We start from the raw sequence: 15,317 nt of genomic DNA, 5'->3' as shown, positions 1-15,317 counted from the left end.
GTTTAAACTGATTGATGCAACTTTCCCTATATTTACATTGGTCAGCCCTGACAATTGCTATAACCTCAGATGTGTGAATCTACATAACAGCCTTTTGGAAGGTGACTTATGGAAGCTTTCTTTTTCCCTCAGCATCTGACCCATGATCACTCTTAGGGTGTCTCATCACAAGTCTGGAACATACCTTTTTCACCATCACTAAACTCTTCTAATGAGCAATCCCTTTGAAAAAAAAAGTTATTAACAAAGATTCACTTTTCACTCCAAAAATAACTTCTCAGTACTCTAATATACAGTATTACAGCAAGAGACTCCTTTTTCTTCCCTTTTCACTTGAAAACTAAAGACTCCATACATTCATATACGCCACCAATCATAATTCTGAAAACCTAACAGTTATTTCCATTAAATCCACTTGCAATATAGCTTTGGTGTTTCTCATGTGCATCTTTTTTAGATTCTGTGTATACCTCAATTGACATGTTTATTTCAATCACAGAAAAATACTAGCAGTCTAACTAGGTTTCATAGCCTCACCTCACATATATTTGTCTTCCCCTCTCCCCATCTCCTTTTACCTTTTGTTTCATTCCTAATAGCCCAACCACAACCACCAATCCTTATCATTCTATTTAATTTTTAGCATTTACGTCTAACTGCTATGGAAGATTTTTTAGTGTGTAACTAAGATGTGTGAGCATTAGTTTTATTTTAATTATGGTTGCCTGAAGACGTTCTGCTATAGGACAAAACTGTTTATAGTAATGTTATTTTTATAGTTGTTTAACTCCCTTCTTTCCTTCATTTTTTTATATTTTCAGGAACTATGCATCATTTTACATGATGTATGGGCATTTGTTTTCAGATGACAGTTTTACCAACAAAAATAGGGCCAATTCTAACTATCTAAACTAAAATAAACTACTCAAAACATAACTACTGTAAACTATAACTATGGTGCATATATATATATATATATATATATATATATATATATATATATATATATATATATATATATATGTATATATATATATATATATATATATATATATATATATATATTATATATATGTGTATATATATATATATATATATATATATATATATATATATATATATATATATATATATTTACAGATAGATACACTAAATATGATTTCTGCAGGAAACAGAGAACAAAGAATGAGCCCTCAGTTTAGAAGAAAATGCTCTAAGGAAAGAGTTGTTTAACTCATTACATCCGAGTTACGCCTTCAGGTGCATCTGCAGTTAACTCCTACTGATGCCTCTAGACGCCAAATATTGTTTGTTTATATTTGGGTCAATAATTCCAAAACCATGCTATGTACAAGGTTTTAAAAGATTTCATCTTAAAGCGTACAAAATGGCAAACTCGACTGCATTAATATTTGATCTCTGTCTAGTGCAGATAAAGGGATATTAACTGTTGTTTTATGATATTAATCTATATAGATATATTCACATTTTTCTAAATATCTCAACTACCAAGTAACACAGGCAGAACTCTATAGCCTCATATGAAAGCTCTCAGCTAGATGCATAAAATGCTGCTGATAGTATGAGTGTAACTTGAGTGGTTGTTGAGATATTGTAAATTGTTTACAACATACTATAAACTTAATAGTTACTGTGTTACTGAAACTTATAAAATTGAGTTTAAGATCTACAATTTAAAGAATATTACTGCTACAAAAATAGTTTGTACTGAAGGGTTTGCCATTTATATTTCTTTCATAATCCCTATGGTTCCAGATATATGAACATTTGTTTGAAATTTGAGTACATAATTTGATTCTGTGAAAAAGACTTAGGCTCCGCCCATTGGAAGTTACAGTGCAAAGTTCCTGAGTTCCGTTGGAGTGAAGGAGTTAATAGAGATGGATAGACATGTTAAGATTGATGAAAGACAGATTACAGAAAGTCTATAAGATTAAAAATGTTAGAAGTTTGATGAAACAAATGATTGCAGTAATCAAGACTATTAACAAAAATGAATGTGATATAACAGAAGTAATTAGAAAATATTACTGTGCAGCTAAATTAGTAACAGATAATCCATGTGAGTCAGTACACTCCGTATGGTCTACACAGAGTTTTCATGTGTGTGCGGTGATGTGTGGTGAGCAGCAGCGCTAATTACATATTCATGCTGCGCACTGAGTTTAAAAGTAAATAAGTGCTTTTTTCATGGTTGGCAACAGTTGGCCAGAAAACTGTGTAAAGCAACATGGATAGCAAACATATGTACATCAGAGCACAAGAAATCTGGCAGGCACACGTGGATCATACAACAGTTGCAAACGAATCCAAGGCACAAGGAGAAGTTGTAGTCACTTCTTATTTGCAGGAAAACACAATGAAATAAATGCTTTTATCATCAACTATTGGAAACTTCATCAAAGTATCAAACACTAAAAGCAGTTATTTTTAAAGCAGAAGTCAGAATACATCCATCTTCCTAACCAATCAAATAAAAAATGGGAAATGACATGCCAACAGGATCAATTATTGCACTTAAAGGAAACTGCATTTCATAAACAAATCCAAAAGTGTATAAATATAAATACATGAAATGATTGAATATTTATAAATAGACTAAAAATTTGATGGAACATTCTCTGTCACACTACATAAAACTATATGAGACACATATAAAACTAATCTAAAAACCATCTATATGTGGTTAACAAATGCATTGCCTTAAATTTTAAAAGGCAAGAAATGGAGAGATAGTCATTCAAACCTGGCCACTGGCCAGCATTTAAAAGAATTTGCCACAGTAATTCTTTCTTTTATAACAAAAGTGCCCAGGGGCCACCTCATTCATCATGGTCAAGGATATCCAAAATAAAAAATTTAAACAAATGTCCCGTTTTTTCCGTACAATGTTTAACAAGGGCATTTGTGGGTTTGTTTAGTCTTATGCCCCTCAAGTGTTCATATAGTCTGTTTTTAAATTTTCTTTCAGTCTTTCCTATGTAAAAACATTCACAGAGGGAGCAGACTGCACAATACACTACACTTTCAGTGACGCAATAGACCCTCCTGTTCAATTGCACTCTAATTTTGTTCACCATAAATTTATTACCCTCCAACAAAAAATAACAATAGGTGCAAGCCCCACATTTCTTCATCATCTTTTGCTGTGGGACACCTCCATTTGATTCTAAAATAATTTTTAGATTATTACCTTTTTTAAAAAAATATTTGGTTTGCTACCAACACATTCCCTTACATTTTTATGACTTTTAAGAATGACCCAATTTTTAAAATGAATATCAGAGATGTCTCTACTATTATTATTAAATGCATTAATAAAGGAACATTCAAAATGATGGTTAACTGTTGGGTCACTATAAATGGTTTCCCTATCTTGAATGTACTCACTAGGTGTCTGTGTTACTTGTCCATGACAAACCTGCTGACTGCTAAGCGGGGGGTAAAAAACCCTTCTGCCTTTTATTTACCACCTCGATCATTATCTCATTGATCAAACTTGAAGGGTAGCCCCTTTTAAGAAACATACTCTTCAAGCAATCACATTAATCCAAGAAACTGTCAAACAGGCTCACCATGCAAGCAGCCCTTAAGAACTGTCCCTTTACTACTGCTTTTTTCTTTTTGAAGGGGTGTGCACTTTCATAGTGTAAGAAACTATTGGAATATGTTTCCTTTCTATAAATTTGTGCCACAAAGACCTTATTAACTGTATCATTTGTGAGCCATACATCCAAATAGGCTATTTCCTTAGCATTAATGTGGAATGCAACAATGATCACCAGGGCTTAACATACAGTGATCATAGCGCTCAACCTCTTAGTACAAGAAATCTGGACAAAGACCAACATAATGGGGACAATGACTCAGAAATAGGAACAGATGTTACATATTTGCTGTTTTAATGTTAGAAATGCGCTACACTAACAAGGTCTGTGTTTATACATTTTTCTGAAGGAACTGAAGTCTGAAACTCAGTTATATGTAATTATTTAGTGACATCAGTCCTGAGATCATTCCAGTGATAATGCAGAAAACCCCGAATTTTATAAGGAACAGATGAAAAGATATAAGATCCAATTCCTGGCATTTTGTATCAAAGCTGTGTCAATGATCTGTAAGGGTATATAGCATGCCATGTAAAATAAACACTCAGGGGAAGTGTGTGTATTAAACTGGGACACACAGATGAGTTGTAGGAATGAATACAAGGAAAGAGGACAGGCAAAACAACCTAATGTACAGCAGATGAGGGCAGGTCAGTGTAAGACAGTTGTATCAGCAGCACCATTCACATATCAATATGGGTCAATATAGATTACACAGTGAAAATGTGTATTATGTGACTGTCACACAAGGTGACATAACAAAGGGGAGGATGTCTGTGTGAGATAAGCATCCTTGCATGAACAATACAGTGGACATCTATCTGTGATGTTATATACAGTTGGGGTAGGGTTCATATTGTGAAGCTGTGCAAACTAATTTGCATGAATATGAGTGCAATGTCAACAGAGGTCATCTCCAGAAAATGGGAAACAGATAAAGACTCATGGATAACATTAAAATAAGCATGCACAATCATGGATAATATCAGAATAATACCAACAGTAATCCCATGTCTCTAACATAAAATATGTGATTTAGAGTGATCAGAGATGGTTCTGCACAAACACACTTACTTGTATAACTATTATGACATGTCCACACTCTATGAATGTAATCACACTCACTGTCCTGACACTAACATCTGCTGAACATGTCAGGAGGGACACTGCTACCTGTATGTGACATTATGATCAATACAGGCCAGTTGACTGGTGTGCATAGCATAATCCACACTGTCACAGATATTACCCATGCCATTAAAGTTGTCAATCAGCTATATATGTACTGTGTCCATCACTGGAACAGGTATCAGACATGCATCTGGGATAAAAACTTGATGGGGTGTTCCGCACCATCAGACAGTAATGTTTATGCCACAAAAAGAATACCTAGGTATGGCCAATAAGATGTGTGCCAGCTCACTATGACAAGGGTGGTACACTTCAGTTACACATCACTGGAAGATGTGTAGTGAGGTACATGAAGAAGAGTGCATTGTATTCAGTTACTGGTGTAGTGAGGTACATGAAGAAGGGTGCATTGAATTCAGTTACTGGTGTGATTAAGGGTGGGAACTATGGAGGTATTATGGCATGGGATGTGGATGTCCTTCACATGCTCAGTAGTTGTGTTACATACAAGGGAGTAGTCAGCACTGTGGCCACATGCTGGTGGACATTCCACATACCATCTAACCCAGGACACAGGCCACATACCTATTGGTTTGATTATAGGGTGCAATGTCTACATTATACTTGGGTTATGTGCTTGTTTTCATGTTGTAACAAATCCCCCCATGTTTTTGTATCATTGCTGGTGTTGTCATGGCTGTAGCAGCAAACTTTGTGTGTGTTGACACTGTCTTTATCATACTAATATCACAGTTGGAGCCAGTGATTGCTCACAATCTGTAGTCCTTCAGGCAGATGTTTGGGCACAGGTTATGTATGTCATTTGTGAAGTATGTGACTTAAATAATGGAAGGAAAGGGGCATGCAGACAACCGTGATGTATGGGCCTGATCAACGGACCTGAGATATAGGTAATTTCACACATTTTAACATATTTAGATGCCCCATATGTGATATAGTGGTCTCCCCACTTGGTGATATAAGTGTTTATGGCCACATCTGACAGTGTTGAGTGAATACCTCAGTGCAGATTTATGTCAGATGCCTTCGGCTTGTCAAGTCCAAAAGGATGACAGTGCTGTTGTCATGCGTACCCTCCATTACTTCTTTGAGGACATCTACCAGCTGTAATAGACATGATGTAGCATTAACAGCCCACACAGGTCTGTTGCACACAACTGGGATATTAGTAGTGTCCATTTAGAAAATGCCCATGATGACATGTTTGTCTACCTCACAAATGAGGAGAGTCAGGATGTGCCTATACATGTATGCATTAGGAGTTGTCCCCTCCAGCTCACATGGATGCATGGTGATGTATACCCTTCTACAGAAACATAGATTCTAAGTCTGTATTCAACTATGTCAGCAAGGTGTATGTGCTAAGTCACACAATAAGTGATCTGTGATGTTGTCACAGCCCATTGATTCTGTGTGATAGGCCTGGACGAAGGTAAACCAGTGCATGCTGCCTATCTTGATCTGGCCTAGGCTTTAGACACAATTCCCCACACAGATATTGAGAAACTCTCCCAGCTGATGATTAGCCCTTACATCACTAGATGGGTAACCAACTGTCATTCAATTGTCACTCAATCTCTAGAAGCAGAGCTGTCACCATTGTCATACCACAGGGATGTGTGCTCAGCCATTCACTATTTGTAATTTATTTCTCAACAGTTCAGGATAGAGTATACGGCCTTTGGCTTACTGCATTTGCTGATTCTTGCATATTGGAAATTCACCCCGGGGATCATGTCAGTCGCCCTGCTAGACAGGGGCTTGGAGAAGTAAATATTGTGGGAAGAAATATCCAGGGGAATTGTTATGGCTAGGCTTGCATAGGAGCTGAAAATGAAGCAACCTCTGCGAGTACGGCAGTTGCAGGGTCCTAAAGGGAAAGTACACAAAGCAAAAATGGACCAGCAAACAAGGCACATAGAATTAATGGAAAATACTTTAATAAAAGTATTAGGTTCTATTCAACAGACCAGTTTCTGCAGTTACTTTACAGAGCCTTCTTCAGTGTTTAAGTTGAATACAAAAAAAGAACCTATTTATAATAAATTCCTTGAATCATGTGATTCATTACAAATGTTCATTGAGACCAGGCTTAAAGAGCCCACCAAGTTTAATAATCCATTTTTTCTCCATTGAATTCACTAAATCATGCCAGCCTAATTTATTGTTTCTGGATCTCAAAATTTTGTCAATAATGATGAAACTGAAACATGCATTATGATAATTTAAAGAATGTTTGTATAAGGCATTCGTTTCCCTCTTATTCCTGATATCACTGAGATGCTCAGATATACGTAGTTTCAATGGTCTTGAAGTTTGACCCACATAAAATGCAGAACAATTGCACTAGGCCATGTAAATGACCCAGTCAGAGGAACAATTAGCAAAGAATTTTATATTATACACCTCTGGGGTATTTTGGCTTGTAAAACTTTTGGTTTTAAGTAGCTTCGTGCAATATGTGCAATGTCCGCAAGGAAAGCATCCAAGTAAAGGTTCTCCTGATAATGTAGTTTGTATGGTGTGACTGGTTTTGGTATCACAGTGTTTGAAATGATTAAAGAAAGCAGATAAGTTTTTGCCTTTACAAAAAGAAAATGAACATCTATCACCAAGGATTTCCTGAAGTTTGGGTTCACATGTTAATATATTCCAATTATGTTGGACCATATTGATCAGTGTATTGGTGTTACATCCATAAGTGGTGATGAATCTGGGAGGTTCGGATTTGGATTTATTGCTGGACTTATAATGTAATGAATCTTCACGTTTCATACTATCAACAATATGTTTGGTGTGTACAAGATGACCCATTTTGCATCCACGGTCGTGAAATCTGTGTACAAGATCATCACTGAAGCATGTATATGTGTTTTGATCAGAACAGATGCATTTGATACGCATGAACTGAGATTTGGGAATGTTTTTGCAAATGTGTGGGGGATGGAAGCTGGAGGCATGGAGTAGTGAATTGTTTTCGGGGAATTTTCAGTGAATTTCTGTAGACAGCGTATGACCTGATGTACGGCAAACCAAAACATCTAAAAAAATTATTTTATTTTTATCACAGCTGACAGAAAATTTGATTCCCCATTTATTATCATTCAAATAAGTGATAAATTCTGAGAGATATTCACTATCAGACCTCCATACCAACCAGCAATCATCTAAGCACCTACGCCAGATGTCCATCTAATCAATATAAATATTGTGAGACCTGTCATAAATGACCTGTTCTTCAAAATACGCCATGAACAGATCTGCGTACATGGGTGTGAAAGAAGCACCCATGGCTGTCCCCTTCATTTGCAAATAACATTTTCCCTTATAGAAAAAAACATTCTTAGTCAGTACATGTTCCGTCAAGCACACCAAAAGAGTAGAAATATAATCCAAAAACAAAACGCCAGACCGTATGACCCACACAAAACATCTCCAACAGAGTAAATAATAAAAAGCAAGCAGAATGAGATGCAGATGACTGTTAAATCCAGAATAAGGCCTTTACTGAGTGCTAAAACACAAGCACTTTCACAAATAAGCTTCTTCAGGTGTACATAAGCACTGATGAAACACACCTCTATATACCCAAAAACATCACCTGATACATAATCATGTGACATTAAAATACTAAAAATGTTTTAAAGAAATTTTTAAAAACATATACACACTACCAACAAAAAAAATTATTCAAAACAAATCTATATAACATACACAAATTAAAACATTTTATATCATCGTTTCAAGGGCCTCATCCTAAGTCTCGGTCTAAGAGGAATGCACTCATTGAGTCCATGTCCTTCATTACTCCTCAACCTAGTAATCCAAATTGCTTCCAAGTTCTCAATCCTATTGCAAACATCACCCTGCCTCAAGCTCTCATGAATCAGTCCTATCACCCTAAAAGTGAAAACATGGGAGCTATCTGTACTTAACACATGTTTGGCAAGTGCATTGGCCTTATTACACTTTCTGATGTTATAAGAGTGCTCCCTAATACGGTCCCTAAGGCACCTATCTGTTTTGCCAACATAGAATTTTTCACAAACCAAACAGCAAGCAAGATAAACAACATGCCTGCTGTCACATGTGGCAGACATCCTGAAGATATAATCTCTACCCTGATCGGGATGATGGAATATCATATTTCTATCTAGATGCCCACACCAATTACATCGCCCACAAGGCCTGGTGCCACAATAACTAGTGTCTTCCCTAACATCCTTGGGATAACATAGCCTCCTCTTGAGGGATTTATCATTTCTAAAACTGATCCTGGGGACATGATTAACAATTCTAGCAATCTCATCATCTGTCATTAAAACCTGCCAATGTTTCTTAATGATGTCAATATATTTATTTACATCTGTGGTGTACTTCAAAGAGATTCTTAAATTTGTATGAGTTGATACCCTGGTAGCTTCACCCGAGAACTCTCTCTTTATGGAGAAGAAATGTCTGGCTTGCTTACATCTCTTCTCCACCACTCTCGGTACCTGTTCTGCTAGGAGGCTTTCATTATATCCTCTGCCCTTCAAATACATCAGGACCCTATCCACTTCCCAGTTAAAATCTTCCTCTCTGACATTTAGCCTGGAAGCCCTCATCACTTGATTGGTAATGATGTTCTTGAATATATGAGGTGGATGTGCACTGCTACGGTGCAAAAGATGATTAACATGACAATCCTTCCTGTGTTGCTTGGTGTACACATTCCCTCCTGGATCCCTCATCACAACAACATCTAAAAAATCCATACTCTCATGAGACATCCTGTGTGTAAATTGCAAATACTCAGTAGTATTGTTAACATATGTCATGAAATCAGAAAACTGATCATTATTCCCATCCCATAAAATAAAAACATCATCAACAAACCTCCGATAAAACAAAATGAGACGGCTAAAGGGACCTTTAAAAATATAATTATCTTCCCAAGTCACCATAACTGCATTGGCGTAGCTATTGGCACATGAAGGACCCATAGCCATGCCGTTGCATTGTCTATAGACATGACTGCCAAACAGAAACAAATTATGTTCCAACACCAACTCTAAAAGTCGGAGTAACAAACTGATAATATTGGCAGTATACTGCGTATAACATTCCAAAAACTGCTGTATGGCTGTGATCCCAGCTGTGTTGGGAATCACAGTGAACAGAGAAACTACATCCAGGGTGACAAAAGCCGCACTACAAGTAGTATGTGTCAAGAAAAAAACATATAAATCCCTCAAAAAATGCTCAGTGTCTCTAAGTACATGCTCCATATTGTTCAAAGCTGGTCTAAGATGTTTCTCTACAAAAATAGAAATTGGTTCTGTGCACCAACCCCTACTAGAGACTATCGGTCTCATGGGTGCATTATAAATCGACTTATGAACCTTGGGTAGACCCTGTAATATTGGTACAATCGGTTTGACTACCACAAAATAATCAAGCAACTTATCATCCATCAGTTGCTGTTCAAATAAACTTTTCAAGCCAACATGCACATCAAACACATGAACAGAAATCTGTCCCATGTTCAATTCCTCATAAAACCGAACTATCTCCCAAGCTATCCATCATCTTGGCCTCATACCAGCTCCTATTCAGGAACACAAAAAGAGTGTTGAAACCTGGCCTATATAGTTCTGTCTTATTGAGCCAATATTCCAAAGCTTCCAAACCAGCCCAATGAGGAATGTTTGTGTATAATGATTTAACATCTAAGGTGCAAAGTAACCAGTCTGGCTCAAGTTGTGTGTCTGAAATGATTTGCAAAAATTCAGTAGTGTCCCTGATCGTGGATCATACACATTGTAAAAGGGGCTGTAAATGTTTGGTTAGAAACAAAGATAATGGCTCGGTTAATGAATTTTTGCCAGAGACAATGGGTCTGCCTGGGGGGTTGTGAAGATCCTTATGAATTTTAGGTAAAAAGTATATGTATTGTGGGCAAGGATTAGTGATGGTGAGTTGAAACTGTGTATTTTTTGTAATAATCCCCTCTTCAACAGCTGACATCAGGAAAGAATCAATCTGTTTTTTAAAAATAGGTGTGGGATCCATAGATAATTCAGAATAGTAACGTGCATTAGATAATTGGCTAAATGCTTCATGATCATATTGTGAAATATCCTGAACAACAATTGAACCTCCTTTATCAGCACCAATAATAACCAACTCATGATTGTTGGCTAAATTAGTGATGTTATCCATACATGTTTTGGACACATTGTTAGATAAGGGCGGAATGGATCTTGAATGAAAATTAAGTTCTTTTAACATAGCTTGTTGAAACATGGAAACGTGATTCATGGGTGGCATAAAAGAAGATCTGTGGTATTTAAATTCATCAGAGATCTTTGATGGTTGTTGATCCTGAAAAAATAGTTTTAAATTAAGAGTTCTGCAAAATGAAATAATGTCCTGAGCAAAACTTTCTTCTGAAACAAAAAAGCCAGGGAAGAAAGATAATCCTTTATTCAAGATCTCAATTTCAGAGGAGGAGAGGACATGTGATGAAATGTTAGTGATATTAACATTATTCACTTTGTCACAAACATCTGCAATAGAGTTTCCATATTGTCTACAACCTTTATGTTTTCTGCCCCCCCTCCTCCTTCATGTAAACCCTGCGTGATTGTGGAGTTCCTTCTTTTTAATGCTGGTGAGCCTGTGGCACCCCCTGAATCAGTATCTGGACCAGAAGAGGAATAATCATCAGCTGAAGTGTCAGTGTGTGAAGATGTACCTTTTTTAAGGATAGATTTTGTCCATTTCCTCTTAGGAGTGGTCCGATTTTGGGCAATGAAACGGACATGTTTAGCTTTGTTTTTAAAATTAAAAGGGTCACCTTTGGTGTAATCATCAAGGTCCCTGTGGAACTTTTTCTTTTTCCTTTCTTTTAACTGAGATTCTAATGTAAGTAATTCCTTACTCAAATTTTTTATACTGTCAGTGTAAATAGTCTGGCCCTCAAATTCCTTAGCCTGTTCACTAAGCAAAGTAATAGATGAGATTTCTTGTTCTATGATTCTATTGTGGTAATTAGCCAATATTTCAACAAATTTGAGAGATGTTTCTTGTTGAACCTCACTCCATTGTTTAAGTAGGAGTTCATCAGGGGAATTTACCAAAGGTTGTGTGCGTATCCTTAGATCCCCTGGGGTAATTCCTTTAAGCAAATAGGCACGAAAGAGCTTGTAGTGCCAAACATTGCATAGGCCCTAGGGCCGATAGCCTAGTACCAACCGATGAACCTATGAACCTATTGTGCAATCACTGAGCCCAGCTAGGATGATAACATCCTACAGGAGGGCCTAACACAGACAATTTAGTGGTAAGAAAGCCACACAGTCTACAAATAAATGCAAAAATATGTCTTTATTTTGTCCTTCTGCAAAGTGGTATTCCCTGCTAATTATAGCATTGGTAACAGTCCTGCTATGCTGAAATCCAGTGATGCAAGCACTTGGAAAACACATTGATAGCAATCTGAAATTCGACCATAAAGTGTCCATACTGGTATTGAAAGCCTATGTTGTGTACATCATAAGTCACGCCATCATATTCAAGTGTCAGGGTTATATTATGGCACTGAACTGGAACTAATAGAGTATAATGCCCTCTTTTGTATGTACCTCACTTGACACATCCAGCAGCTGGAGATACATCGGGGGTTTCTCACCAGGAAAACACAGGCCTACAAACCATGCCATGATGTATGTGAATAGACTGAAAGCTATGTCACTGTAATCTGTATCATATAAGATGAGGTGACATCTGGCTGGCCTCCAAGCCAGTCTCTGACTCTGCCCTGGTGGGCATAGTGCACATCCACAAATTAGATATAGCTACTGACATCAACAGTGTCTGGTAAGGAGAATATAGTAATAACAGTATCCCACTGCTGGTGTAAAAGGCTCTGTGCAATGTCTAGTGGGTCTATAACACTTTGTCGAAAAACCTAATCATAGAATTCATTTTTGTTGAACCCTATTTGTCAAAACCTTAATCCACTGAGTGTTCAGTTAAGCAAAATTTTTCCCATGAGAAAAAAAAAACACTTGGCCAACCAAGCGTGTGTCACAAAAATCACAAAATTTAAAACCCACTCAGCTGAGGGATGCACACCCCACACCACCACCAGCTAAATATACCTACTTTGAGATCACACTACAGTGGGGAAAAGGGAAAATTCCCAATGATGGCCCACTGCTTGTTTTCCCCGAGAAAAATTTCACTTAAATGAATGTTCGGTGGATTAAGATTTTGATGGCTAGAGTTTGACAAAAAGGTATTCAATGATTAGGTTTTTTTTATAAAGTGATATCGACCCTGTATAGCAAGTGAACAAACACACACACGCACACACACACACACACACACACACACACACACACACACACACACACACACACTAGTTGACTGCAGTGAGAACAGAAACCCTACCTAAGTACACAGGCTACAAAACTCTGTATTTAAGGCAAGCACCACAGCTCAAGTCTAACTTTTACCATACTGCAGGACAACTTATAGTGGATGATATCAGCAGTGTACTTTGGTGAGAAGATGCTGGGTGGCCTGCATGAAATGGATATGTAGGCATGTGTAAGTGTCAAAATACTGTCTATTCATTGGAAGGTAGTGGTAACTGTAGGGTACACCCTTCTGCTCTTCCAGCTTGACAAACACACACACACACACACACACACACACACACACACACACACACACACACACACACACACACACACACACACACACACTCCATTTGACTGCAGTGAGAACAGACTCCCTACCTATGTAAGTACACCGACTACAGAGCTAAGTACATTTCACAAGCACCACAGCACAAGTCTAACTTTTACAATGTTGCAGCACAACTTATAGTGAATGAAATCAGGAGTGCAAGTTGGAGAGAAGATGTTGAAAAGCCTGCATGAAATGGATGTGTAGGCATGTGCAAATGTCTAAATACTCTCAATTCATAGGATTGGAGTGGTAACTCTAGGATACAAACAATAAAACACATTTTTGCCTGGCTAGGCAGAAATCCTTAGTAAAAATACACCACTATGTAGATTCAATAGTTTATTGTAAACACACAATTCAGTTAAGCGCTTTCATCCAGCAACCTGGACTTCAAAAGGCATTGTTAATGTGAATTGTGGAAAATGATGATTTTATGTTTCTAATTGTCTTTCACAATGTTTTACATAATCAAAATGTGACTATATTCTTTTAAATGGGGAAATGGAGAATATTTTTGATTGGTTGTGTGTTGAGTACAGGGGTATTTAAACTGCATACAGTTTTGAAAAAAAATCAGTTCTGATGAAGTCCAGGTTGCGGGATGAAAGCTCTTAACTGAATTGTGTGTCTACAATAAACTATTGGATCTACATCGTGGTGCATTTTAATAAGGGTTACTGCCAAGATGGGCAAGAAGGTGTTTTATTGTTTGTAGTTGTTTTTGGCACCTTTTTTACACATTTCATTGGAACTCTAGGATACACATTTATGATCTTCTGGCCAGACACACACTCACACACACACACACACACACACACACACACACACACACACACACACACACGCACACACAGGCACACACCGCACACACACACAAATCAGTTGACTGCAATGAGAACAGAACCTCATTCCTAAGTATACAGACTACAGACCTCAGTACTTTAAGCAAAACACAAGTCTGAATTTTACAAGGCTGCAAGACAACTTAGAGTGGATGACATCAGCAATGGATGTAAGAGAGAAGATTTTTGGGAGGCTTGCATAGGTTCATAGCTTCATAGTTTCAAATGAGGTTACTAGGCTAATGGCCCTAGGGCCTTTACAACCTTAGTCATGTAAAAAGCAAAGGATCCTTATTGAGCATAGTTAGATGGTTGTTGTTAGCAGAGCAGTTTTGTGATCAGCACTGACTGCCTCTATCCATGAGAGATATAGGTGCCACCCCTGAGATGAATGTATGATCACCCATCCAATTGTCAAGGTTGCACTTGAATAGGGTCATTGAGGAGCACTGCTTCACATGCAGTGTGTGCCAATTCCAAAGGAGTGGCAATCTCTGGGAGATATATTTGTCTCTCCAGCATCTTCTGTTTATGTCACAGACTAGGTTGAGATCCCTGGAGCAAGGTATTCTTGTCCCATTTGATTTGTGGATGTTCAGCATTTCCAGTAGGGTGTGGTCTGAGAGTGCTCCTAGGGCAGTCACAGGGCATCCTACAGCAGCCTGTATGATACTAAGTACAGTGACAGGGCTCAGTCTTTCCATGTATGCCATGTTTTGGAGGCCCTGGATTCTCCTGGTCAGAAACCTTTGTGGTTTCTCTGATTGCTTCATGGTGTCTGGTGAGATACACAGAGAGGGGAGCATTGTACTCAATTAGTGGTCTGATAAGGGTCAAGTACAGTGGAGCTATGACCGCCCTGGTCTTGAATGCGATGCCCTTATTTATGAGGTGTGCAATATAGAATGCGTGTCTTACCACTATGGACACAAAGTGATGAAAGTTTAGATTG

The sequence above is a fragment of the Protopterus annectens genome, chromosome 2.part0, assembly GCF_019279795.1.
Source record: "Protopterus annectens isolate FY-2018-M chromosome 2.part0, PAN1.0, whole genome shotgun sequence".
Lineage (NCBI taxonomy): Eukaryota > Metazoa > Chordata > Ceratodontiformes > Protopteridae > Protopterus > Protopterus annectens.
Note: the sequence above shows the minus strand (reverse complement) of the source record.